We start from the raw sequence: 27,075 nt of genomic DNA, 5'->3' as shown, positions 1-27,075 counted from the left end.
GTAGAATTTACATGTAAATCTATCTGGTCTTGGGGGTTTTTTCTTAGGGAGTTGATTAATAGCTTGTTCTATTTCTTTTTCTAAAATGGGACTGTTTAAGCAATTTCCTTCTTCCTCTGTTAATCTGAGGAAACTATATTTTTGAAGGTATTCATCCATTTCATTTAGGTTATCCAATTTATTGGCATAGAGTTGTGCAAAGTAACTCCTAATTATTGCTCTAATTTCCTCTTCATTGGTGGAAAGTTCTACCTTTTCATTTTTAAGTCTAACAATTCTGTGGATTTTTTTTCCATTTCACCACTTTTTTAAAGGAATTATTTTTTTTTCCAATTCACAATTTCTGTTTTCCTTGGAGTTGTTTACCTTTTCCAGTTCACATATTCTGTTTTTCAGGGAGCTGTTTTATTTTTCCATTCTATCTTTTAATGAGTTATATGCCTTATCCAAACCATCTTGCACAGTTTTCCTTTGCTTTCCCCATTCTTCTTCTAGCTCTCTTTTAAGATCCTTTTTAATTTTTCTACAAAAGCTTTGTATGGTGGGGACCAGATCATATCCATCTTAGGGATTTATCTTTATTTTATTTTATTTTTTTAAAATAACATTTTATTGATAGAACCCATGCCAGGGTAATTTTTTACAGCATTATCCCTTGCATTCACTTCTGTTCCGATTTTTCCCCTCCCTCCCTCCACCCCCTCCCCCAGATGGCAAGCAGTCCTTTACATGTTGAATAGGTTACAGTATATCCTAGATACAATATATGTGTGTAGAACTGAACAGTTCTCTTGTTGCACAGGGAGAATTGAATTCAGAAGGTATAAATAATCCAGGAAGAAAAACAAAAATGCAAGTAGTTTATATTCATTTCCCAGTGTTCGTTCCTTGGGTGTAGCTGCTTCTGTCCATCTTTGATCAATTGAAACTGAATTAGCTCTCCTTATCAAAGAGATCCACTTCCATCAGAATACATCCTCAAACAGCATTATTGTTGAGGTATATAATGAACTCCTGGTTCTGCTCATTTCACTTAGCATCAGTTTAGGGATTTATCTAGAGACAATGTTTTTAGTTTCCTCAGGGTTTGAAATCATCTCTCTTTCACTATAGAAGCTATCTATAGTTAGAGGCCCTTTTGGCTTTTTACTCATTTTAATAAAAAAAAAAAAAACTGCAGTCTGCTTTTGGGTAATGAAGGGTTATAAAGGGGTTATTAGGTGATCAATAATGATCTCCAATTCTTCTTTTATCACATATTCCTTTCTTCTCCATAGACCTGAGAGTTAAATTATCCTATGTTCTTTAAATTTGTTTATAATATCATTCTTTATGTCTAGATCATAAACCCATTTCAACCTTATCTTGGTATATGGTATTATGTGTGGGTCAATGCCTAGTTTCTGCCATATTAGTTTCCAATTTTCCCAGCAGTTTTTGTCAAATAGTGAATTCTTATCCCAAAAGAAGGAGTCTTTGAGTTTGTCTAACACTAGATTATTATAGTCTTTCCCTATTTTGTCCTGTGAACCTAACCTATTCCACTGATCAATTATTTTATTTCTTAACCAGTACCAAATGGTTTTGATGACCATTGCTTTATAAGATAGTTTTAGATCTGGTAGAGCTAGGATACCCTTGTTTATTATTTTTTTCATTAATTCCCTTGAAATTCTTGACCTTTTGTTTTCCCAGATGAATTTTGTTATTATTTTTTCTAGGTCATTAAAATAGTTTCTTGGGAGTTTGATTGGTATAGCAATAAATAAATAGATTGGTTTAGGTAATTTTTATTATATTTGTTTGACTTATAAAAGAGCACTTAACAGTTTTTCAGTTGTTTAGATTTGACTTTATTTGTGTGGAGTTTTGTAGTTTTGCTCATTTAGTTCCTGACTTTCCCTTGGCATATAGATTCTCAAATATTTTATATTATCAACAGTTATTTGAAATGGAATTTCTCTTTATATCTCTTGTTGTTGAATTTTTTTAGTAATGAATAAAACTTCTGATGCTATATGTGGATTTATTTTGTATCCTGTAACTTTCCTAAAGTTGTGGATTATTTCTAATGTTTTTTAGTTGATTCTCTAGGATTCTTTAAGTATATCATCATATCATCTACAAGGAATGCTAATTTAGTTTCCTCATTACCTCCTCTAATTCCTTTAATTTCCTTTCCTTCTCTTATTGCAAAAGCTAGCATTTCTAATATAATATTGAATAGTAATGGTGATAGTGGGCAATCTTGTTTCACCCCTGATTTTATTGGGAATAGTTCCAGTTTGTCCTCATTACATATGACATTTGCTGATGGTTTTAAATAGATGCTACTGACTAGTTTAAAGAAAAGTCCCTTTATTCTTATATTCTCTAATGTTTTTAATATGAAAGTATATTGATTTTTAACAAATGCTTTTTCTCCATTTATTGAGATAATCACATGGCTTTTGTTAGTTTGGTTATTGATATAGTTAATTATGCTAATAATTTTCCTGCTATTGAAGCAGCCCTGCATTCTTGATATAAATCTTACTTTGTCATGATGTGTTGCCTTGGGGATGATTTTTTGTAATCTTTTTGCTAATATTTTAAGATATTGCCATCAATATTCATTATGGAGATTGGTCTATGATTTTCTTTCTCTGTTTTCATTCTATTTGTTTTAGGTATCAGTACCCTGTCTGTGTCATAAAAGAAATTTTGTAGGAGTCTTTCTTTCCCTATTTTTCCAAACAGTTTATATAGTATTGGAGTTAATTGTTATTTCAATATTTGATAGAATTCACATGTAAATCCATCTAGACCTGGGGAATTTTTTCTTAGGGAGTTGATTAAAAGCTTGTTCTATTTCTTTTTCTAAAATAGGACTATTTAAGTAATTTATTTCCTCTTTTGTTAATCTAGGAAATCTATATTTTTGTATGTATTCCTCCATTTCACTTAAGTTATCAAATTAATTGACATAAAGTTGGTTGAAGTAATGCCTAATTATTGCTCTAATTTCCTTTTCATTGGTGGAAAGTTCTCCCTTTTCAGTTTCGACACTAACAGTTTGATTTTCCTCTTTCCTTTTTCTAATAAAACATAACTAAAGGCTTATCTATTTTGTTGTTTTTTTCATAAAACCAACTCTTAGTTTTATTAATTAAATAGTTTTTTTTTTACTTTTGATTTTATTAATCGCTCTTTTTATTTTTAGAATTTCAAATTTGGTATTTGATTGGGGGTTTTTAATTTGTTCTTTTTCTAGCTTTTTTAGTTGCAAGCCCAATTCATTGATCTTCTCTTTTTCTATTTTATGCAACTAAAATATCTAGAGATACAAAATTTCCTCTTATTACATACACTTTGGCTGCATCCCATAAATTTTGCTAGCCTGTCTACTTATTGTCCTTCTCTTGGATAAAATTACTAATTGTGTCTATGATTTGCTGTTTCACTCATTCATTCTTTAGAATGAAATTAGTTTCCAATTACTTTTTGGTTTATTTTCTGCTGGATTTTTATTGAATGTAATTTTTATTGCATCATGATCTGGAAAAATGCATTTATTGTTTCTGCCTTTCTGCATTTGATTTTGAGCTCTTTATGTCCTAATATATGATCAATTTTTTGTATAGGTTCCATGAACTGTTGAAAATAAAGTGTACTCCTTTCTCTATCCATTCAATGTTTTCAAAAGATCTATCATACCAAATTTTTCTAGTACTTTATTTACCTCTTTAACTTCTTTCTTATTTATTTTGTGGTTCAATTTATCTTATTCTGAGAGAGCAAAGTTGAGATCTCCCACTATTATAGTTTTGCTATTTCATCTTGCAGCTCTTCTAACTTCTCCTTTAGGAATTTCCGTGCTATACTACTTGGTGCTAATATATTTAGTATCAATATTCCTTCATTAAATATGGTATCCTTTAGCAAAATATAGTTTCCTCCCTTATCTCCTTTAATTTGATCAATTTTTGCTTTTGCTTTATTTGAGATTAGGATGGCTACTTCTGCATTTTTTTTTACTTCATTTGAAGCATAATAGATTCTGCTCCAGCCTTTTACCTTTAATCTGTATGTATTGTTCTGCTTTAAATGTGTTTCTTTTTAAAAAAACATATTGTAGGATTCTAGCTTTTAATCCAGTCTGTTATCTGCTCCTACTTTATGGGATAGTTCACCCCATTCACATTTACAGTTAAAACTACTAATTCTGTATTTTCTGCCATCTTATTAATCCTAATTTATACTTTTCACTTTTCTTTTCCCCTTTCCCTCCTCCCCAGTATTTTACTTATGAGAACTATTTGCATCAAACAGCCCTCCCCCTTTAGAGTCCCTACCATTTTTTTTATACCTTTCCCTTACTATTTCTGATTTCCTTCTATTTAATCTACCCCTTCCTTTTTCCCTTTTTCCCTCCCACTTTTCTATAAGGTGAGAGAAGTTTCTCAGTGGAACCAAATATGTCTAATATTTTCTTTTTGAGCCAAATCTGATAAGAATAAGATTCCCACAATGTTCATTCCTCCTCCTTCTTTCCTTCAATTATAATAGGTTTCCTTTGCCTCTTCATGAGATGTAATTTCTCTTATTTTACTTTCAATTTCCCTTTTTTCCAGTACAATCCTTTTCCACCTTTAATTTCTTTTTTATATTATAATAGTACAATCAGATTATACATGCACTCTCTATGTATACCCATAACAGAAATACAGTTCTCAAGGGTTCTTTTCTTTTTACCTTTTTAGGCTTCTCTTTAGTTCTATATTTGGAGGCCAAATTTTTTTGTTTATCTCTGGCCTTTTCATTAGAAATATATGGAATTCATCTATTTTATTGAATGTCCATTTTCTTCCCTAGAAGAAAATGCTCAGTTTAACATTTATCTCATAAATCTAACATAAATTTAACATAAATCTCAGTTTAACAGAATATCTTATTCTTGGTTGCACTCCAAGTTCCTTTGCCTTTTGAAATACCAGATTCTAGGCCCTTTGATCCATTAAGGTGGAAGCTGCTAAGTCCTGGGGGATCCTTATTGTGACTCCTTTGTATTTGATTTTTTTTTTTTTACTGCTTGTAATATTTTTCCTTGGATTGATAGTTCTGAAACTTAGTCATGATATTCCTTGGAGTTTTAAATTTGGGGTCTCTTTCAGGAGGTGTTCAGTGAATTCTTTCAATGGCTTCTTTCCTTCGAATTCTATGACATCTGGGCAGTTCTCTTTGATGATTTCCTGAAAAATAGTGTCTAGGATCCTTTTTTTCATCATGGTTTTCAAAGAAGTCCAATAATCCTTAAATTGTTTCTCACAGGTCTATTTTCCATGTCAATTGTTTTCCCAAGTAGATATTTTACATTTTTGTCTTATTTTTTTCCTGAGGTAATTGGGATTAAGTGACTTACCCAGGGTCACACAGCTAGGAAGTGTTAAGTGATTGATGCCAAATTTGAATTCAGGTCCTCCTGAATTCAAGGCTGATGCTCTATTCACTATGCCACTTAGCTGCCCTATTTTATTTATTTATTTATTTGTTTTGGTTTTGGTTGATTAATTCTTGATGTCTTATTGAGTCATTCATTTCCACTTATTCAGTTCTGATTTTTAGTGAATTATTTTCTTCATTTACTTTTTTTTTTTACTTCTTTTTTATTTGTCCAAATGAATTTTAAATGCATTGTTTTGTTCTGTTTATTTTTTTTTCCATTTCACAAATTCTGTTTTTTTAAGGAGTTATTTTCCTTTTCTATTTCACAAATTCTGTTTTTTTGGGGGAGTTGTTTTCTTTTTCCATTTTGTCAACTCTTTTTAAAGGATTTATATGCTTACATTTCACTATGTCTATTTTGAAATGAATTTTCTTCAGATAATTCCTGTGTTTTCTTTTCCAAACTCTTTTGTAAAGTTCTCATTTCCTTTCCCTATTTTTTCTAGCTCTCTTTTAAAATGTTTTATAAATTCTTCTAGGAGAGCCTTGTGTGATGGGAACCAATTTATATCATCCTTTGGGGCTTCATCTGGAAGTGATCTGATTTCAATCTCCTCAGGGTTTGAAATCTGTTCTTCTTTTTCACTATAAAAACTATCTATGATCAGAGCTCTTTTAGCTTTTTTAATCATTTTTTAAAAAGTTGACATATACTTTTAGGGCAAAGGAGATTGTCCAAGCTTCTTCTATAAGCAACAGGGGTGCACTGAGTCCATGCTAACTCACTCATGAATTCTGGGTGGGTGTGGCCAGGTTCCATGAAATTCTGGCATTTTGGGGTTTACTATTTACTTTTTCTATTTGTGGTGGATGTTTTATAACTTCTCTGATATTCTACCAGCTTGCAACCAGGGCAGAATAGTCAATACTACTGTAGATTCTTCCTGTAGATTCTCTGCCTATAGAGTTCGCACTGCCCTTGTTCTGAGCTGCCTGCACTGGCATCTGTGCTTGTCCTGCTTGTGCTTGTCCTCCTTCCCTCTGTGCCTGATTGAAACAGACCTTTTATGGCAATATTCAAAATTATCTTCTGCTAGTAATTTGTTACACTCCCAATATTCATAGATTCTGCCAGTCCAGACCTAATTCAGAGGCTGGATTTGATAATTAGTGTGTGTTGTGGGAGAAGGTCAGAAGGAAATGTGTGTCCTTTCCACCATCTTGGCTCTTCTCCCCAAGTGTTAATCTTTCAATAAACTTTGTGGGTCATCTGTTTTTAAAATATTATATGAGGATTCATTTGGCCAATACTTGAAGGGTGTTGTTTGTTTATGTTGGAACAATTCCTTTGACTTGGAAACTATATTCTTTTTTTTATCAGGAAGTCCTAGTCAAAAGTCTTTAAATTTTAATTTGTCTTTAAATTGTCTTCTTAAAAAATTTCATGTCTCATTAAAATTATTAATATTTCATGTTTTATCTACCTTACATTTCCCCAATATGCCAGCACTTCTTTTTTCTTTCCCCTAAATTCAGTCCTCATAAACAAAAAAAAAAAAAAAGAAAGAAAGAAAGAAAGAAAGAAAAAGGAATTAAAGAAAACAAAAACATCAAGTCCAGCATATCTAAAATGTTGCATACTCATTATTTCCTATTCTGGCAACATTGATTTTCCTTTAAAAATTTTTATTTCATTCATTTATTGATTTATTCATACATAGTATTGCATATAATTTACATGATTCTGTAAATTATATACAAAGTTTTGTTCATTTCACTCTGGATGAGTTCATAAAGTCTTTTAAGATTTCTTTGAAACTATCCCTTCCATCATTTCTCACAATACAATTTCCATTACATTTACATATCATACTTGGCCATTTCTCAATTGATGGGCATTCTTTTAATTTCATGTTCTTTCATACAATAAAACAAAACTGCTATAAATATTTTGCACATAGACCTTTCTCTTTTTGATCTATTTGTGGGTATTTGTTGAAGCGACATCCTTGTGTTTGAGGGTAAGTACAGTTCAGTGACTTTTGTAGCATAGCTCCAAATTGCTTTTCAAAATAATTGGACTAAATCAGAGGTTTACTGACAGTGTATTTATGAATTTTTTTTCTTAATTACCTATCAACAATTATAACTTTTACATTTACATTTATACTTTGCTAATTAATAATGATTTGGAACACCTTTTCATAAATCTTCCTTGAAAACTACTTATTTATAAGGTTTGACACATTTATCTTTTGCAATAATAATTCTATAAATTTAAATCAGTTTTTTTTTTTTGCATCTTGGTTATATCTCTCATGTTAGCAGAGATGCATGTGGATAATGTTATTATTTAGGTTCTTTGCGTCTACAATTGGTCACTATAATTTTACAGAATTTACATTTACAGTATTTACAGTATTATAAATTTACAGCATCAAAATGATTTTGTTTCACCTTTTTAAAACTTTCATTGTGATATCTATTGTGTAGATTGTCTGGATTCTACATGACTTCTATTTTCATTAATTCATATAGATATGTCTATACTTCTCTGAAATAGCTATTTTCATTTTTACTTATAGTTTATTATATCCATGCATCATTATTTGACCATGTAACCTCAGATGTGGGCATGTTCCCCCTCCCCTCGCATTTTATTGTTATAAAAGATACTACTATAAATATTTTCATGAAAATAGAATCTTTGTTTTTATCATTGATTTTGTTTGGGTATATGCATTGTATTGGGATAGTTGGGTTAGAGGATGTATATATCTATGTACCTACATACATATATATACACATATGTCATTATATATACATACATATGTATATTTGTATTTTTTTTTCAAAGCATAATTCCAAGCTAGAAGCTGTGTACTATATAAATTATTTTTGACAATTTTTAGTGTTATGTTTTAAAGAGAGCACATTTTCTCCCATAGGGATATCAAATAAAAGGAATATCATAGAAAAGCTGAAAAACCAAAAGATCAAAAAAGAAAGCCTGACTATAGACCCAGCCCACAAAGAGATAAATCAACAGAGAAGATCATAAGGAAGACAAAAGATTTAATACAACTTCAAAAAGAAAACAAAGAACTTTGAACAAATATCACAATGAGCCAATATTACCTAGTAAAAGAAAAAAAAATTAAAAGATGCTCGAGAAATCAGTTGACAGTAGCAAGAAATTCTAGAATAAGGTTGAGGTTCTTTTTTTTTTTTTAATAAATTCTCTAATTATTAGGCATATAATGATATAAAATTGTTTCTGATTATTCTTGTCATTTTGATGATTTCAAATTTATTTTGTTAACTTGATTTTTCTTCCTATCCTCTTTAATCTTGTATACATTTTGCATTTATTATATATGGTGACAGAAACACAATCCTAATTTCAGCTGCATTGCTTTACAATTTTACCAGAAATTAATCTCAGTTTTGTAGCTTTTTTCTTAATTAATTTTTGTTTTACGGTTTGCAAACATTTGGTTAATAAATGCATTATTTAAAAAAATTCTTTAGTGTAACTTTTTTATATTCTTGTTTTCTAATTTTTATCCTATGAACAACTATTTTGATGATTTATGAGCTGATTAAAATCTTCAGGGATCATTCCTCCTCTGAAAAACTGAAAAACAGTTCTGTATTCATAGCTTTTGCTTCTTCAAATAAATTATGTTAGGATTTTGATGAGATCTGTAAAACATAGTTTTAGCTGATTTGGCATCAAACGAACTCTGTAATTTAATTTCATCATAATAACTTTATGATACTTCCATACCTTATATATGACCATTGTATATCCTTGTAATTATTTAAAAGTTGTCTTTCATTTAAGGAGATATTGTAGGTATATATAATGTTTTTGCATTGTCTATATTTAAAAAATCCTTAATAGAAATCTATTCTTTCCTGCTAACTCTTATTTCATTCAAAAGGAAACAAAACATTCCTTATAAACACGTATGTATAGGAAAACAACAACAAAAAAATCTCATTGGCTATATATTGGCTTTATATATACATATATATGTATATATACACATATGTATATTTGTAATATTTTTTCAAAGCATGATTCTAAGCTAGAAGCTGTGTACTGCATAAATTATTTTTGACAATTTTTAGTGTTATGTTTTAAAGAGAGCACATTTTCTCCCATAGAGATATCAAATAAAAGGAATATCATAGAAAAGCTGAAAAACCAAAAGATCAAAAAAGAAAGCCTGATTATAGACCCTTTCTATATAGACTATAGAGTCTTTATTTTACCTCCCTGTCAAGAGAAAGATAGAATATTTTATCATTGGTTTTGTGGAATCAAGAATGGTCATTTTATTGATCAGATTTCTTACAGTTTTCAAAGTTGTTTGCTTTTACAATCTTATTGTAAATTTATGAATTATTCTTCTGATCTTGATCATTTTATTCTTTATTAAATCATAAAATATTTAAATTAAAAAATCATATTGATAATACTGTATATTGTTCTGACACTTCTCACTTCATTACAACATTTTATACATCTTTTCTCCTCTTTTTGGGGAAACAAATGTCCTTACATGTAAAGGGGGAAATGAAATACTAAATGTGGAGACCACATTAGCATCCTGGATGCCTTAAAATCAGCTGGAGTCAGGATAAGCAGAAGTCCTTAGTCTTTATTCTTGGTCTTTAGGGGTAGAAGTGAATTGGATGGAAGCAGAATCTCTACGAACTCCTTCTTCCTCATCTACTGCCAAAGTGACCCTGGCTAGTCTTACTCCACCCCCTGGTCCCTCCTATAATCCTCCGATTACACCAATCATTGAGCCAGCACAGGATAGTGGGAAGGGTCATTTTCCAAGCACATGCCCATAGAGTATTGTCCAATGGTAGTTAGCCTCAAGTGCTTGGCTGTCCTGACCTCAGTGCATCGACTCAAGAGTTTCAGCCCTCTACAACTAAATTAATGATATGATCAGGATAAATAAATAAAAAAAAATGTTGCATTAACGTTCATTAAGGATTTCATCATATAATTTTCTTTTCCATTTTTACTCTGCCTGCTTTGCATGTGAAGACTGTAAGCGTTAAAAAGCCTCTATAAGCAAGGAATGTGGCTCAAGGCATATGGGAGGACCTGAGGGATGAGAGGTACTGAGGCGTAGGTGAGTCCTACATGGAGGTGAGGCTTAGCCCTGGGAGATGGTGTCTGTCTCTCTCCTTAGTGCTCTCAAAGCCTAGCACACCTCCCTCTGTCTTCTCAGGCCAATCCCATTATGCCAGATTCCTAGAGGACCTCCCCCTTTCCCCAGATCCTTGTGGGGGAGATATAAATATGTGCTATCTAAGAATAAAGTTCTCTTTTGCTTCACCCCTACCTCCTGATGGTCTCTCTCTATGTCATCTGGATTGGTGCCCGAAGACAAGTGAGTGTGGCCTAGCCATGCCATCTATGGAGGGGCATTAAGAGTAGCTCAAAGGGGAGCTACAAGGTTAGGGTAGCGTTAAGAAGACACTACGAAGACCATTTCTATGTCAGAGGAATTTGGGTTGTTTTTTTTTTTTTGCCAAATGTAATGTAATATTGGAATTGTTTGTTGAATATTTTTTTAATAGAAACTACTTAAGAATACATGTGCTTTGGTTGTTCATTTAGTAATTGTTAAATTTCTTCTTCAGAGATTGGATCACTTAAATTCTCAAATTTTCATTCTGTTAATTTGAGTATTTCATAATTTTTGTAAATACTCACTAATTTTGTTTAAGTTGTTTCTTTTGTGGGTTAGGTAAAATATTTTCTAATAATATACTTTATTTCTTCTTTACTTTTTTGAATGCTTTTTCAGTTTTTGTGTGGTAACTTTGGTTTTCTTCTTTTTTTTAAAAAAAAATCACATTATCTAATGCTTCATCTCTTTTAAGGTTTCATTTATTTTCTTCAAAAGGATGCTCCTAGTTTTATTTACTAGGGCAATGAGTTTTTTAGTTATTTAAAATATTATTAATCTCTTCTTTGAATTTTAGGATTTAGGATATATCTTTTGATTCTTGGATTTTTTTTTAAAGATTCACTCTCAAATCATTGATTTTTTTTTTTTGCCAATGAAATTCTCAGGGATACACATTTCTCCATCTTTGTCCTGCTTTGTGCATATTAATACAAAGTATTTTGTCTAATTTTAAAAAGAAAATATTAAACATAGCTATTAATAATTTCCATGATTGGTTCTTTGACCCACCAATTCTTCAGTATTAAATTATAGAATCTCCAGATTATTTTATTTTTTTTTATTTTGTTTTGTTTTTAAATAATTTTTTATTTTGAAAATATATTCATAGATAGATTTTCACATTCACCCTTGCAAAACTTTGTGTTCCAAATTCTTCCTTTCTTTTTCCCACCTTTACAGTAAGCAATCAAACATATGTTAAAGATGTGCAATTCTATGCATAGTTCCACATTTATCATGCTGCATAAGAAGTACCAGATAAAAAGGGGGAAAAAAATGAGAAAGAAAACAAAAACCAAGGGAAAAACATGAAAACAAAAAAATCTTATGCTGTGATCCACATTCAGTCCCCACAATCTTCTTTCTGGATAGCTCTTTCTCTATCACAAGTGTATTGGAATTAGGCTGAACAACCTTGTTATTGAAAAGAGCCAAGTTCCTCACAGTTAATCATTGTATAGTTTTATTGCTGTGAACAGTGTTCTCTTGATTCTACTCACTTCACTTAGCATCAGTTCAAGTAAGTCTTTCCAGGACTTTCTGAAATCATCCTGCTGCTCATTTCTTATAGAACAATAATGTTCTATAACATTCATATACCATAACTTATTTTGTCATTTCTCAATTGGTGGGCCTCTACTCAATAGAGAAAGACACTGTTGTATCAAAGGGTTTTCACAGTTTGATAGCTTTTGAGCATAGTTCCAAATTGTTTTCCAGAATATTTGGATCAGTTCACAACTCAAACAACATTGTATCAGTGTTCCAATTTTCCCACATACTCTCTAATATTGATTATTTTTTCCTGTCATCTTAGCCAATCTGAGAAGTGTGTAGTGGTACCTCAGAGTTGTCTTAATTTGCATTTCTCTGATCAATAGTGATGTAGAGCCTTTTTTCATATGACTAGAAATAGTTTTAATTTCTTCATCTGAAAATTGTCTGTTAATATCTTTTTATCACTTATCAACTGGGGAATGCCTTGTATTCTTATAAATTTGAATCAATTTTGTATATATTTTAGAAATGAGGTCTTTTTCAGAATTCTCGGATATAATTAATTTTCCCCAATTTTTAGTTTTGCTTCTAATCTGTTCTGCATTGGTTTTGTTTGTACAAACACTTTTTAATTTAATATAATCAAAATTATCCATTTTGCATTTCATACTGTACTCTAGTTCTGTGTTCCTAAATTCCTTCCTTTTCCACAAAACTGAGTGGTAGACTATCCTTTGTTCTTCAAATTTGTTTATAGTATCACTCTTTATGTCTAAATCATTAATCCATTTTGACCTTATTTTGGTATAAAGCGTTAGGTGGTGGTCAATATCTAATTTCTGCCATACTATTTTCCAATTTTCCCAGCAATTTTTTTTTGTCAGATAATGAGTTCTTATCCCAGAAGATGGGGTCTTTGGGTTTAATCATACTCTACAGTGCTAATGCTATTGACCATGTTTCTCAGATTAACGTCAATTCTCGTCTAGCCAAACTATCAACTGAAACAAAGGTTTTGAATACCATTAGGGTCCTCTTGTCTGGCTATACACTTAGTATTTACTCTATTCCCGTAGTAAAAACCATTGCTCATATATAACCTGACTAAAACTTTTTGGGTTATATGACAAGAGCATGTTATTCTCAAGGATGTCAAGGATTCCACACTTGTCCATCTCTATAAAGGAAACATAAATAGGTTTCCTTGTGAAAATCATCAGTGGGAAATAGTGGTCTCTCTTAGTCATTAATGGCAAGATTCTTGACAGATTTCTTGGAAAATGGTCATATAATTGAAAACCATTGTGGGTTCAGAGAGAGCCAAAGAATGGTAGATATAGTGTTTGCTGCCTTATAATTCTAAGGTAAATGCCAAGAGTAAATCAGAGGTCTGTCCACAACATTTCTGAATCTGACCAAGATTTTTGGTACTGTCATTTGTGACAGTTTGAGGAAGATCATGACAATGCCATTGACTAAATGTGAAGGAAAGAATGTTATAGGTGATTTCAAGACTTCATTAATCTTGGCCAATCTTGGCATTTTCTGATAGCAATGATTAAAATTCTAGTATCCTTTCCCTTGATTTGCTGATGAGGGCCAAGGTAGAGAGGTTTACAGCAGTATTATATAGTATGACATTCTCAAACTGCCATCTGATGGGGAAATGTAAGAAAGGTTTAGATTTTTAAAAATTTTAGTTTTAAAAATTTTATTTGTTGTGTAGCATTTATGATATTGTAGATTTCATGAGTTATGAGAAGTGAATGCTATCTGAAATTAATTTTTTTAATTTTAATTGAGATGTTAAGATAAAATGTCAGATTTCTAGGGAATTGCTAGCAAGAAAAATGTTTTGCATGTTTCTAATTTTATTTTCAGTATTGCATTTTATATTATTCATGGTTACTGTTAGAAAGCTATTATTAGAATTAACATTCTATTATTAGATGAATACTATTAAAATAATATTTAATTACAAAGGATTGTATGCAGAAAAATGGATTTTCAACAATCTCTAGTGAAAGATTACAGTTTTTGTTGGTCAGGGGAATTTTAACCCCTATTTCTCATAGGTTCAATGTATCAACCTTTATGTTTTTGACTTCCGTTCCATTTTATGGGAATATTGCCACAATCTGTATGTGCACAAATGTTTCCCCACATTTGGGTTTATCAAACTTTACAATGCTGATGCTATTGACCATGTTTCTCAGGTTAACGTCAATTCTCATCTAGCCAAACTATCAATTGAAACAAAGGTTTTGAATACCATTAGAGTCCTCTTGTCTGGCTATACACTTAGTGTTTACTCTTTTCCAATAGTAATAAGCATTGCTCATATATAATCTGATTAAAACTTTCTGGGTTATATGACAAGAGCATGTTATTCTCAAGGATGTCAAGGATTCCACAAACTTCCCCACAAACTCAATGGCATTGTCATGATCTTCCACAAACTGTCACAAATGACAGCACCAAAATTCTTGGTCAGATTCAGAAATGTTGTGGACAGACCTCTGATTTACTCTTGGCATTTACCTTAGAATTATAAGGCAGCAAACACCATATCTACCATTCTTTGGCTCTCTCTGAACCCACAATGGTTTTCAATTATATGACCATTTTCCAAGAATTCTGTCAAGAATCTTGCCATTAATGACTAAGAGAGACCACTATTTCCCACTGATGATTTTCACAAGAAAACCTATTTATGTTTCCTTTATAGAGATGGACAAGTGTTGAATCCTTGACATCCTTGAGAATAACCCAGAAAGTTTTAGTCAGGTTATATATGAGCAATGGTTTTTACTACTGGAATAGAGTAAATACTAAGTGTATAGTCAGACAAAACATTGACTGTAATTTAACTTCCTTTTGTCTACTCTTTTAAATTTTTTCTTTTTTCTCAATGCTATTACTAGAATTTCTAGTGCTTCCTTAATAGTGGGGAAAGTGGGCATCTTTGCTGTCCTCCTGTATTTATTAAAAAGGTTTTATTGCAGTGGTTTCAAACTCGAATAGAAATAGATTCCAATAGGCTTCATTTTGTGATTTAACAAATCACAAATTTACATTAACAATGTTGTATCATGGTTTCTTAATTGCTAAACCTTTTCAAATTAAATTATCATCTGATTCAGTCTATTCCCAGGTATTTGATGGATTGTATAAGGTTTATATGCTGTGGATGTGACATTTTTGTTCTTGTGTAATCCAGGAAATATCATGCATAATTGGGTTTAGACAAATACATTTTATGATATTAAAAATGGTCACTTTGTAGCTATATTTCCTTCCTCCCTTCCTTCTTTTTCTCTCTCTTTCTTTCTTTCTTGTTTCTTTGTTGCTTTCTTTTTTTTTTTAATAGTTTTTTATTTACAAATTATATGTATGGGTAATTTCACAGCATTGACAATTGCCAAATCTTTTGTTCCAATTTTTCCCCTCCTTGCCCTCACCCCCTCCCCTAGATAGCAGGATGACCAGTAGATGTTAAATATATTAAAGTATAAATTAGATACACAATGAGTATACATGACCAAACTGTTATTTTGCTGTACAAAAAGAATCAGATCTGAAATATTGTGCAATTAGCCTGTGAAGGAAATCTAAAATGCAGGCAGGCAAAAATATAGGGATTGGGAATTTAATGTAATGGTTCTTAGTCATCTCCCAGAGTTCTTTCGCTGGGCATAGCTGGTTCAGTTCATTACTGCTCCATTGGAACTGATTTGGTTCATCTCATTGCTGAGGATGGCCAGGTTCATCAGAATTGATCATCATATAGTATTGCTGTTGAAGTATATAATGATCTCCTGGCCCTGCTTGTTTCACTCAGCATCAGTTCGTGTAAGTCTCTCCAGGCCTTTCTGAAATTATCCTGTTGGTCATTTCTTACCGAAGAATATTCCATAATATTCATATATCACAATTTATTCAGCCATTCTCCAATTGATGGGCATCTACTCAGTTTCCAGTTTCTGGCTATTACAAAGAGGACTGCCACAAACATTTGTGCATATACAGATCGCTTTCCCTTCTTTAGTATCTATTTGGGATATAAGCCCAGTAGTAACACTGCTGGGTCAAAGGGTATGCACAGATTGATAACTTTTTGAGCATAGTTCCAAATTGCTCTCCAGAATGGCTGGATATATTCACAATTCCACCAACAATGTATTAGTGTCCCTGTTTTCCACATCCGCTCCAATATTCCTCATTATCTTTCCCTGTCATTCTAGCCAGTCTGACAGGTATGTAGTGTTATCTCAGAGTTGTCTTAATTTGCATTTCTCTGATTAATAATGACTTGGAGCATCTTTTCATATGGCTAGAAATAGTTTCAATTCTTTGTTGCTTTCTTTTTCTTTCTTCTTCCCTCCCTCCTTCCTTCCCTTCTTTCCTTCTTCCCTCCCTTCTTTCCTCCCATCTTTCCTCCATTTTTTCCTTCTTTCCTTCCTTCCTTCTGATGGGAGTGAATCCTGAAACTGTGTCCCCTTTCATCTTTAAAAGAAGGGACATTCAGGATCTCAGGCTTTCCCTTGGGAAAGCATACCTTCCCAGACAAGCCCTTCTCAAATGAAGTGGCTTCATTCTATTGGAGATCTTGGGCAAATACCACCCCTCCCCCCCACAAACACAATGAAACTGAGTTCTTTTGGGGTGGCCTTGTATCCCCTTTAGGGAATTCCTAGACTCTGGGGAAAAGCCTTCAGAATGATTTTATTCAATTGGAGATATCTGTCTGATGTCCTATATTGATTATAGACAACTCCCAGCCCCAGGCCAACATTTTGCCCATATTACCAGAGGTCTGTTAAACACACTTTTGCCAAATTCCTCATTAAGATTTTGCCTGCTAAGAAAGCCTCCTTCTTAGTGAACAATAAACTTCTCTTTTGCCATACAGACTTTTCAGGTTTTTGAATTCTTTTGCATTGGACCTGAGCCTACCAAAGAGGATTCTCCACCTCATTTCTCACACCTCTCCACTACCACTAGCACCACATTATATTTGGTTCCTGACCAGGAATTCCCGGAAATCTAGATGAGGTAAATCCTTTTCTTTTTGTTTTATTTGATAGCCAAAACAATCCAAATTCCCAGGAAAATTTGAATTGTTGGGGCTCCATGCCCAGGAGAATTGTCTCAGGGATGCCTGGATGGGAATTCCTGCATTCTCTGACAAAAGTCCCCTTATCAGTATCCCTTAATCAGGGAGCATTTTGTCATTTCTCCATCTCTAGAGATATCTAGAGAAGGATGAAGAACTATAGAATTGGGGAAAGTAAGGCTTGTGGCAAAATGAGACAAAACATCTCTGTTTCTAAGAATCCTTTCTTAGGAAGTCTCTTAAAAATAGAGACAAATACAGCTTGAAAGATCTCAAAACTGGAAAGCTTAAATCAAAACAGCATTGCAGGATGCTGCTTAAATTTGCTAGAAGAAAATCAATCTCCTTCCTTTCAGCTCCTCTAGGGATAAGGGAGCACTCCTCTGCACCCCTCTGCAGTGCTATCAGGAGGTTCTGAATCTCTTCCAGAACAGGGCTTTATGTCTGGCAATATCTCTTTAACTCCATCTCTCTCTCACCTCAACCAGATCTTGAGACTCCCAGCCTTTTTTCTCCTCCTCAATATACTGATTCTAACTTCTGCCACCTGGGAGAAGCAGCAGACTCTCAGGGAGAGACACTCAGAGCAGAGGTACCTCTTTCAATGTCAAATCTCTCCCAGACTGAAAAAAAAAAAAAAACTGACCATTACTCTGAGGACTCTACCCAGCTTTTTGAGGGATCCAAAGCCAATGCCCTCCTTGATCTGTCCTAGGGGAGATATTAATATTGAACAATCTGCCCCAGATATACAGAGGAAGCTGCAGAAGCCAGATTTGTTCCCTCAAATTTCTCCCTTAGAAATAGCTGTTGGAGTCTTCAATGACAGGGATCAATCTGCAGCTGAGGAGAGAAGTCACAGAATTAAAGAGAGATTTGGAGAAAAGTCCCCACTCTTGGCTACTGACATTTCTGGGAACCACAAAGGTCCATGCTTTAGGTATCATGGAAACTGTCCAAGGAGACTCCCCAGAGTTCAAGCAGGAGGAGCACTGGAGGAGAGACTGCCTACAGGAGCTGAGCTGCCTCCCAAATGTTCTGCCCTCCAGCAGAAGTTTGGGGCTTGCTCAAGCTCCCCGCTTACTCCACCATGACAGCCCAACACCTGGTGGCTAGTAAGACCATTTTTGCTAGGGGAGGGGTTTCTTCTTCATTTTCCCTCTGGCACTCTAGTTTTATCTGTCCTCCACCCATAGTGTGGGGATTGCAGGGAAATTTAAGAGGTGCCTTGAATCCTCTCCTCTGCCTTGACAGCTTGGTGACCTGTCATTTAAATGCTTGTTTGGTATTATTTCCTCCTATCCTGCTCCCTTATTGGGTCATGATTTAATGGTGAAATTGGGAACTCTATTTTCTCTTCTCAGACTTCCAGATGATTTCTCTGCTCCAACCTTAGCCAGGATTGAACTTTTGGAGTGGCTTAACTGCATTCTTATCTTGATCTGCAGTCTTGACCGGTCATCTCCTTAAGATGGTCTTCTTGCCTCAAGACTGATGGCTGCCACAGCTCTTTTAATTGAAGAGGCCTCAAAACTTTGGGACAGCCGTTAGAAGTTTTAACCCCCTGAATTCAGAGCATTTTAGAAGCCAAAAGGCATCAGTGGCTTGCTGATGGAAGGCTTAATAGATATCAGGCTCTCCTACCTGACCTGAAGACACACTCTGAGTGTGTCACACTCTTAACCCTGCTGCCCTGCTCCCTGACACCACCCAGTGGGGAGACATCATAGCTTTCTTGAAAATGGGGAAAGAATGACAGGTTATTCTGCAGTGACTCTCAATAACATCCTAGAAGCTAAGCCATGCTCTACTGGGATTTTTGCCCAGAAGGCTGAATTCATTGTCCTAACCAAAGCTTTGAAACTGGGGAAAGGGAATGAGAGTGAACATCTATACTGACTCCAAATATGTTTTTCATATTTTGCATGTTTATGGGGCTATATGGAAAGAGAGGGGTTGTTTGACAACAAAAATTTCTCCCATTAAACATGCAGGAGAAAGTCTACAGCTATTACAAGCTGTCCACAAACCCAGGGAGGTTTTAGTCATATTTTGTAAAGGACCTCAAAGGGAAATTCACTTCAGGCCAAGGGAAACAGGTTTGCAAATTCAGCTGCTAAAGGTGCTGTTTACCCTGACCATAATACCTTTAATCCCTCAGTTCCCTGATACTTATACCCTTTCCTATAGTTCACAGGGAAAAACAAACCCTTGCAGAAGAAAGGGGGTTCATCCTTTCTCCTTCTGACTAGTTTTATATGTCTTCAGACCAACTCTTTTTTTTCTCTTCTTTTTTTTTATTTTTTATTATAGCTTTTTATTGACAGAGCCCATGCCTGGGTAATTTTTTTTACAACATTATCCCTTGCACTCACTTCTGTTCTGACTTTTCTCCTCCCTCCCTTCACCCCTCCCCGAGATGGCAAGCAGTCCTATACAAGTTAAATATGTCACAGTGTAATCTAGATACAATATATGTGTACAGAACTAAATAGTTCTCTTGTTGCACAGGGAGAATTGGATTCAGATGGTAAAAATAACCTGGGAAGAAAGACAAAAATGCAAGCAGTTTATATTCATTTCCCAATATTCTTTCTTTGGGTGTAGCTGCTTCTGTCCATCCTTGATCAATTGAAACTGAGTTAGATCTCTTTGTCGAAGAAATCCACTTCCATCAGAATACATCCTCATACAGTATCGTTTTTGGAGGTATATAATGATCTGGTTTTGCTCATTTCACTTAGCATCAGTTCATGTAAGTCTCACCAATCTTCTCTGTATTCATCCTGCTGGTCATTTCTTACAAACAATAATATTCCATAACATTCATATACCACAGTTTACTCAGCCATGCTCTAATTGATGGGCATCCATTCAGTTTCCAGTTTCTAGCCACTACAAACAGGGCTGCCACAAACATTTTGGCACATACAGGTCCCTTTCCCTTCTTTAGAATCTCTTTGGGGAATAAGCCCAATAGAAACACTGCTGGATCAAAGGGTATGCACAGTTTGATAACTTTTTGAGCATAGTTCCAAATTGCTCTCCAGAATGGCTGGATGTATTCACAATTCCACCAACAATGTATCAGTGTCTCTGTTTTCCCACATCCCCTCCAACATTCCGCATTATCTTTCCCTGTCATTCTAGCCAATCTGACAGGTGTGTAGTGGTATCTCAGAGTTGTCTTAATTTGCATTTCTCTGATTAATAATGACTTGGAGCATATTTTCATATGGCTAGAAATAGTTTCAATTTCTTTGTCTGAGAATTGTCTGTTTATATCCTTTGACCATTTATCAGTTGGAGAATGGCTTGATTTCTTATAAATCAGAGTCAATTCTCTATATATTTTGGAAATGAGGCCTTTATCAGAACCTTTGACAGTAAAAATGTTTTCCCAGTTTATTGTTTCCCTTCTAATCTTGTTTGCATTAGTTTTGTTTGTACAAAAACTTTTCAATTTGATATAATCAGAATTTTCTATTTTGTAGTCAATAGTGATCTCTAGTTCTTCTTTGGTCATAAATTCCTTCCTTTTCCACAGGTCTGACAGGTAAACTATCCTATGCTCTTCCAATTTGTTTATAATCTCATTCTTTATGCCTAGTTCATGAATCCATTTTGACCTTATCTTGGTATACGGTGTTAAGTGTGGATCAATGCCTAGTTTCTGCCATACTAATTTCCAATTTTCGCAGCAATTTTTGTCAAATAATGCATTCTTATCCCCAAAACTGGAGTCTTTGGGTTTGTCAAACATTAGATTATTAAAGTTATTGGTTGTTTTGTCCTTTGAACCTAACCTATTCCATTGATCAAATGGTCTATTTCTTAGCCAATACCAGATGATTTTGGTAACTGCTGCTTTATGATATAATTTTAGATCTGGTACAGTCAGGCTACCTTCATTTGATTTTTTTTTTCATTAATTCCCTTGAAATTCTTGACCTTTGGTTTTTCCATATGAACTTTGTTGTTATTTTTTCTAGGTCATTAAAATAGTTTTTTGGGAGTCTGATATAGCACTAAATAAATAGATTAGTTTGGGTAATATTGTCATCTTTATTATATTTGCTCGCCCAATCCAAGAGCACTTAATATTTTTCAAGTTGGTTAGATCAGACTTAATCTGTGTGGAAAATGTTTTGTAGTTTTGCTCATAAAGTTTCCGATTTTCCCTTGACAGATAGATTCCTAAATATTTTATACAATCAGTAGTTACTTTAAATGGAATTTCTCTTTGTAACTCTAACTGTTGGGTTTTGTTAGTGATATATAAGAATGCTGATGATTTTTGTGGACTTATTTTGTATCCTGCAACTTTGCTAAAGGTGTGGATTGTTTCTAATAACTTTTTAGTAGAATCTCTGGGGTTCTCTAAGTATGCCATAATATCATCAGCAAAGAGTGATAATTTGGTTTCTTCATTGCCTATTGTTATTCCTTTAATCTCTTTCTCAACTCTTATTGCCAAAACCAGCATTTCTAATACAATATTAAATAGTAATGGTGATAGTGGGCAACCTTGTTTTACTCCTGATCTTATTGGGAATGGTCCAATTTGTCCCCATTACATATGATGCTTACTGATGGTATTAAATAGATGCTACTGATTATTTTAAGGAAAAGTCCATTTATTCCTATACTCTCAAGTGTTTTTAATAGGAATGTATGTTGGATTTTATCAAATGCTTTTTCTGCATCTATTGAGATGATCATATGGTTTTTGTTCATTTGGTTATTAATATGGCCAATTATACTGATAGAATTGAACCTAATATTGAACTAACCCTGCATTCCTGATATAAACCCTACTTGATTGTGGTGTATTATCCTGGGGATGATTTTCTGTAGTCTTTTTGCTAATATCTTATTTAAGATTTTAGCATCAATATTTTAGGGAGATTGGTCTATAATTTTCTCTGTTTTCAACCTACCTGGTTTAGGTATCAGTACCATGTCTGTGTCATAAAAGGAATTCCCTATTTTTTCAAATAGTTTATAAAGCACTGGGGCTAATTGTTCTTTGAATGTTTGGTAGAATTCACATGTAAATCCATCTGGTCCTGGGGATTTTTTTTAGGGAATTGATTAATAGCTTGTTCTATTTCTTTTTCTGAAATGGGATTATTTAAGCAATTTACTTCCTCCTCTGTTAATCTGAGAAGCCTATATTTTTGGAGGTAGTCATCCATTTCTCTTAGGTTATCAAATTTATTGGCATAAAGCTGGGCAAAGTAACCCCTTATTATTTCTTTATTTTCCTCTTCATTGGTGGAAATTTTTTTTCATTTTTATTTTTCATTTTTAAGTATACTAATTTTATTTTCCTCTCTCCTTTTTCTAATCAGATTTGCCAACAGTTTATCAATTTTATTGGTTTTTTTCATAAAACCAACTCTTAGTTTTATTTATTATTTATTTATATTTATTTATTATATATAAATTATAAAAATATTTATTTATTATAAAAAAACAATAGTTTTTCTTTTACTTTCAATATTATTGATTTCTCTTTTTAGTTTTAAAATTTCAAGTTCAGTAATTGATTGGGGGTTTTTAATTTGGTCTTTTTCAAGCTTTTCAAGTTGCAAGCCCAATTCGTTGATCTTCTCTTTCTCTAATTTATTCAAGTAAGCCTCTAAGGATATAAAATTTCCCCTTATTACCGCTTTGGCTGCATCCCACAAATTTTGGTATGATTATCTTGAGTGAAATTATTAATTGTGTCTATAATTTGCTGTTTCACCTAATCATTCTTTAAGATGAGATTATTTAGTTTCCAATTACTTTTTAGTCCATTTTCACCTAACTTTTTGTTGAATGTAGTTTTTATTGCATCATGATCTGAAAAGAAAGCATTTACTATTTCTGCCTTCCTGAATTTAATTTTGAGGTCTTTATGTCCTAATATATGGTCAATTTTTGTGTAGGTTCCATGTACTGCTGAGAAGAAAGTATACTCCTTTCTGTCACCATTCAGTTTTCTCCAGAGATCTATCATACCTAATTTTTCTAATATTCTATTTACTTTTTTAATTTCTTTCTTATTTGTTTTGTGATTTAATTTATCTAAATCTGAGAGTGCAAGATTGAGATCTCCCGCTATTATAGTTTTGCTGTCTATTTCTACTCGCAACTCTCCTAACTTCTCCTTTAGGAAGTTAGATGCTATACCACTTGGTGCATGTATGTTTAATATTGATGTTGCTTCATTGTCTACAGTACCCTTTAGCAAGATATAGTTTCTTTCCTTGTCTCTTTTAATTAGATCAATTTTTGCTTTTGCTTGATCTGAGATAAGGATGGCTACCGCTGCTTTTTTGACTTCGCCTGAAGCATAATAGAAGCTGCCCCAACCTTTTACCTTTACTCTGTATATATCTTCCTGTTTTAAATGTGTTTCCTAAAAACAGCATATTGTAGGGTTCTGAATTTTGATCCAGTCTGCTATCCACCTCCTCTTTATAGGAAAGTTCATCCTATTCACATTTACAGTTAAAATGACTAATTCTGTATTTTCTGCCATCCTAATATCCCCAGATTACACTTTTCTTTTTCTTGCCCCCCTTCCGTTCTTCCCTAGTATTAAACTTATTGGTCCCACTTGCGTCACGCAGCTCTCCCTCTTTAGGACTCCTCTTTCCTTCATTTGAATCCCTTCCCCTTTCTTGTACCCTTCCCTTATACTCTTTTTCCTTTTCCCTTTTCCTCTCACATTTTTTAATGAGGTGAGAGAAGATTCTCTGTAAAACAAATATGTCAATTGTTTCCTCTTTGAGCCAACTCTGATGAGAGTGGGGTTCATACAATGTTCCTCCCCGTCTCTAAATTCCCTTAGCTATGATAGATTTCCTTTGCCTCATCGTGGGATGTAGTTTTCCTCTTTTTATCTCCCCTTTCCCCTTTTTCTGAACTATCCCCTTTCCCTTTCTACTTCCCTTTTTTATGTTATATCAGCAAAATCAAATTATACATGTGGTTTTTATGTATATCCACAACAGAAATACAGTTTTTAAGAGTTCCTTTTACCTTTTTCTACTTCTCTTGAGCCCTGTTGTTGGAGATCAAATTTTTTGTTTAAGTCTGGATTTTTCCTTAGAAACAAATGGAATTCCTCTGTTTCATTAAATGTCCATCTTCCATGGAAAAAAAAATGCTCAGCTTAGCTGGGTAGTTTATTATTAGCTGCATTCCAAGTTCTTTTGCCTTTCAGAATATCAGATTCCAGACCCTTTGATCCTTTAATGTTGAGGCAGCCAGATCTTGAGTGACCCTTATTGTGGCCCTCAGTATTTGAATTGTTTTTTCCTGGCTGCTTGTAATATTTTTTCTTTAGTCCGGAAATTCTGAAGTTTGGCCATAATATTCCTCAGAGTCTCTATTTTAGGGTCTTTTTCAGAAGGTGTTTGATGAATTCTTTCAATGCCTATTTTACCTTCCGGTTCTCTTACTTCTGAGCAGTTCTCTTTGATGATTTCCTGTATAATAGTATCTAGGCTCTTTTTTTCATCAAAAATTTTGGGTAGTCCAATGATCCTCAGGTTATCTCTCCTAGATCCATTTTTCCAGGTCTGTTGTTTTTCCAAGTAAATATTTGACATTTTTCCCCCTTTTTTCTTTCTTTCTTTCTTTCTTTCTTTCTTTCTTTCTTTCTTTCTTTCTTTCTTTCTTTCTTTCTTTCTTTCTTTTTGTTTTACTTGACTGATTCTTGATGTCTCAATGATTCAGTCATTTCTATTTGTTCAGTTCTGATTTTTAGTGAGTTATTTTCTTCAGTAGCTTTTTAAAATTTCTTTTTGTATATGTCCAATTGAGTTTTTAAATGAGTTGTTTTGCTCTATGGAATTTTTTTCCATTTCACTATTTTTTTTTTTTTTAGTGAGTTATTTTCTTTTTCCAATTCACAAATTCTGTTTCCCTGCACTTCTTGGGAGTATTTTACCTTTTCCAATTCACATTTCAGGAAGTTGTTGCTCTCTTGCATAGCTTCTCTTTCCTTTCCCCATTTTTCTTCTAGTTCTCTTTTAAGTTTTTTAATAGTCTCTTCTAGGAGAGCCTTTTGTATAGGGGACCAACAATTTTCTGGAGACTGTTTGCTATTAGTCTTTTCAGGGTTGAAAAGCTGATCTCTTTATGTATAGAAGCTATCAATCATCCTTTTGATTTTTTTACTCATTTTGTTAAAGCCTGTAAGGTCTGCCTTCAGAGCCAAGAGGTTACCAGCTTCCTCTGCAGAGCAGTGATAGGTGTATGAATGGGTAGCTGTCCTGTCAGCCAGCTACAAAAAGCAGCAAGGTACTGGAGAGCTCTGGGAAAGAGTTCCCCACCTGGAAGTAACTCAGGCCTGCAGGGCCAAGCTGGGAAAGTGCCCTGTAAAAACCCCTGCTATGTGGGATAATGACTGCCTGGGGCTAGATACTGAGCAGTGAGTTTCACTACCCCAAGCCAAAGCCCACCCTGGGGCGGTGGGTATTAGCAGCTGAGCAGTGAATGGTCTCTGCCCCAGGAACCACAGATGTGCTGGGGAAGTTCTATTGCCCCAGGCTGAGTCCCCCACTATGCAGATTAGAGGCTGCTCAGGCTGTGCCCCCCTGCCCTGCAAATTAGTAACTGCCCCCACAAAAGCCGAAACTGCAGGATGTGGCTGCAGGGCTATGTTAAGGATCTGCCTGAGTCACTTCCGGGTTTGAGTGGTTATAGCCAGATCTTGTTAGGTTCTGGTGTTTTTTAGAGTACCCTCTGTTTCAGGCTTTAATCTCTCTGCTAGTTTACTGCTTTGTAGTCAAGGCAGAGCAGTTAGCCTATAGCAGAGTCGTCTCTATAACTTCTCTAGCCACAGAGATCACCCCTGCCCCTGGTCTGCTCAGGACGCTAGTTTCTCACTGCCTGCACTAGTCTGATCCTGGCCCCTCAAAACAAACCTTTCCTGGCGATCTTCCAGATTATCTTCTACTGGTAAATTGTGTGCTTCTAATCTTCATGAATTTAAGCAGTGAAGAGCTATTTTTGAGGCTGAATTTAATAGTTGGTTGTGAGGGGAATAAGAGGAATTTAGAAAGTCAAGTGTGCCTTCTTTGCCATCTTGGCTCTGCCCCTCCTCAGACCAACTCTTGATCCCAGAGGCAAGTGAGTGGAAACTGATCTTTGGCCTCCATCAGGCCACACACCAGGGGAGAAATGCTCTCCAATCCCTGGTGAAGCACATTTTTTCTGGTTATAAAATCAGGGAAGTCTGCCCAATTTGTGCCCAAGTAAATCCTGGAGGAGCTATTAAACCTCCCCCTCTTCTGCAGCCTGTTCAAAGAAGGGGCACACACAGGGGAAGATTGGCAAATAGACTCTATGAAAATGGCCCTTTGCAGGGGGTTTCAAACTGCTTTCAGTTTTTACATCTTTACTAACTGGGTAAAAATTTTTCTCTGCAGAACTGAGAAGGCTCTGAAAGCTGTGGGGGCAGCTTGAAGGGGGAAATTATGAGGAGGAACCCTAAAACTGTGTCCCCTTTAATCTGTAAAGAAGGGAGATTCAGGGTTCAGGCTTTCCCCTGGGAAATTATACCTTCCCAGACAAGCCCTTCCCAAGTTAAGTGGCTTCATACAATTGGAGATCTTGGTCAAATCACACACCCCCACCCCCACCTCCATTGAAATAGATTTTTTTGGGGTGGCTTATATCCCCTTCAAGGAATTCCCAGACTTTGGGGAAAAGCCTTCAAAATGATTTTATTCAATTGAAGATCTGTCTGATGTTCCTTTATTGATTAGCCCAGACAACCCCCAGCCCCAAGCCAACATTTTGCCCATATAA

At 34.2% G+C, this 27,075-nt stretch overlaps 1 protein-coding gene across 1 annotated transcript in view; it reads right to left on the bottom strand.

Moving 5' to 3' along the window:
* DSCAM (DS cell adhesion molecule) overlaps positions 1 to 27,075 on the bottom strand; it is an 818,605-nt gene that overhangs the window by 274,395 nt on the left and 517,135 nt on the right. The window lies entirely within an intron of this gene.

Source organism: Antechinus flavipes, chromosome 3 (genome assembly GCF_016432865.1).
Source record: "Antechinus flavipes isolate AdamAnt ecotype Samford, QLD, Australia chromosome 3, AdamAnt_v2, whole genome shotgun sequence".
NCBI lineage: Eukaryota > Metazoa > Chordata > Mammalia > Dasyuromorphia > Dasyuridae > Antechinus > Antechinus flavipes.
Note: the sequence above shows the minus strand (reverse complement) of the source record. Positions and strands in the feature narration are given on the sequence as shown.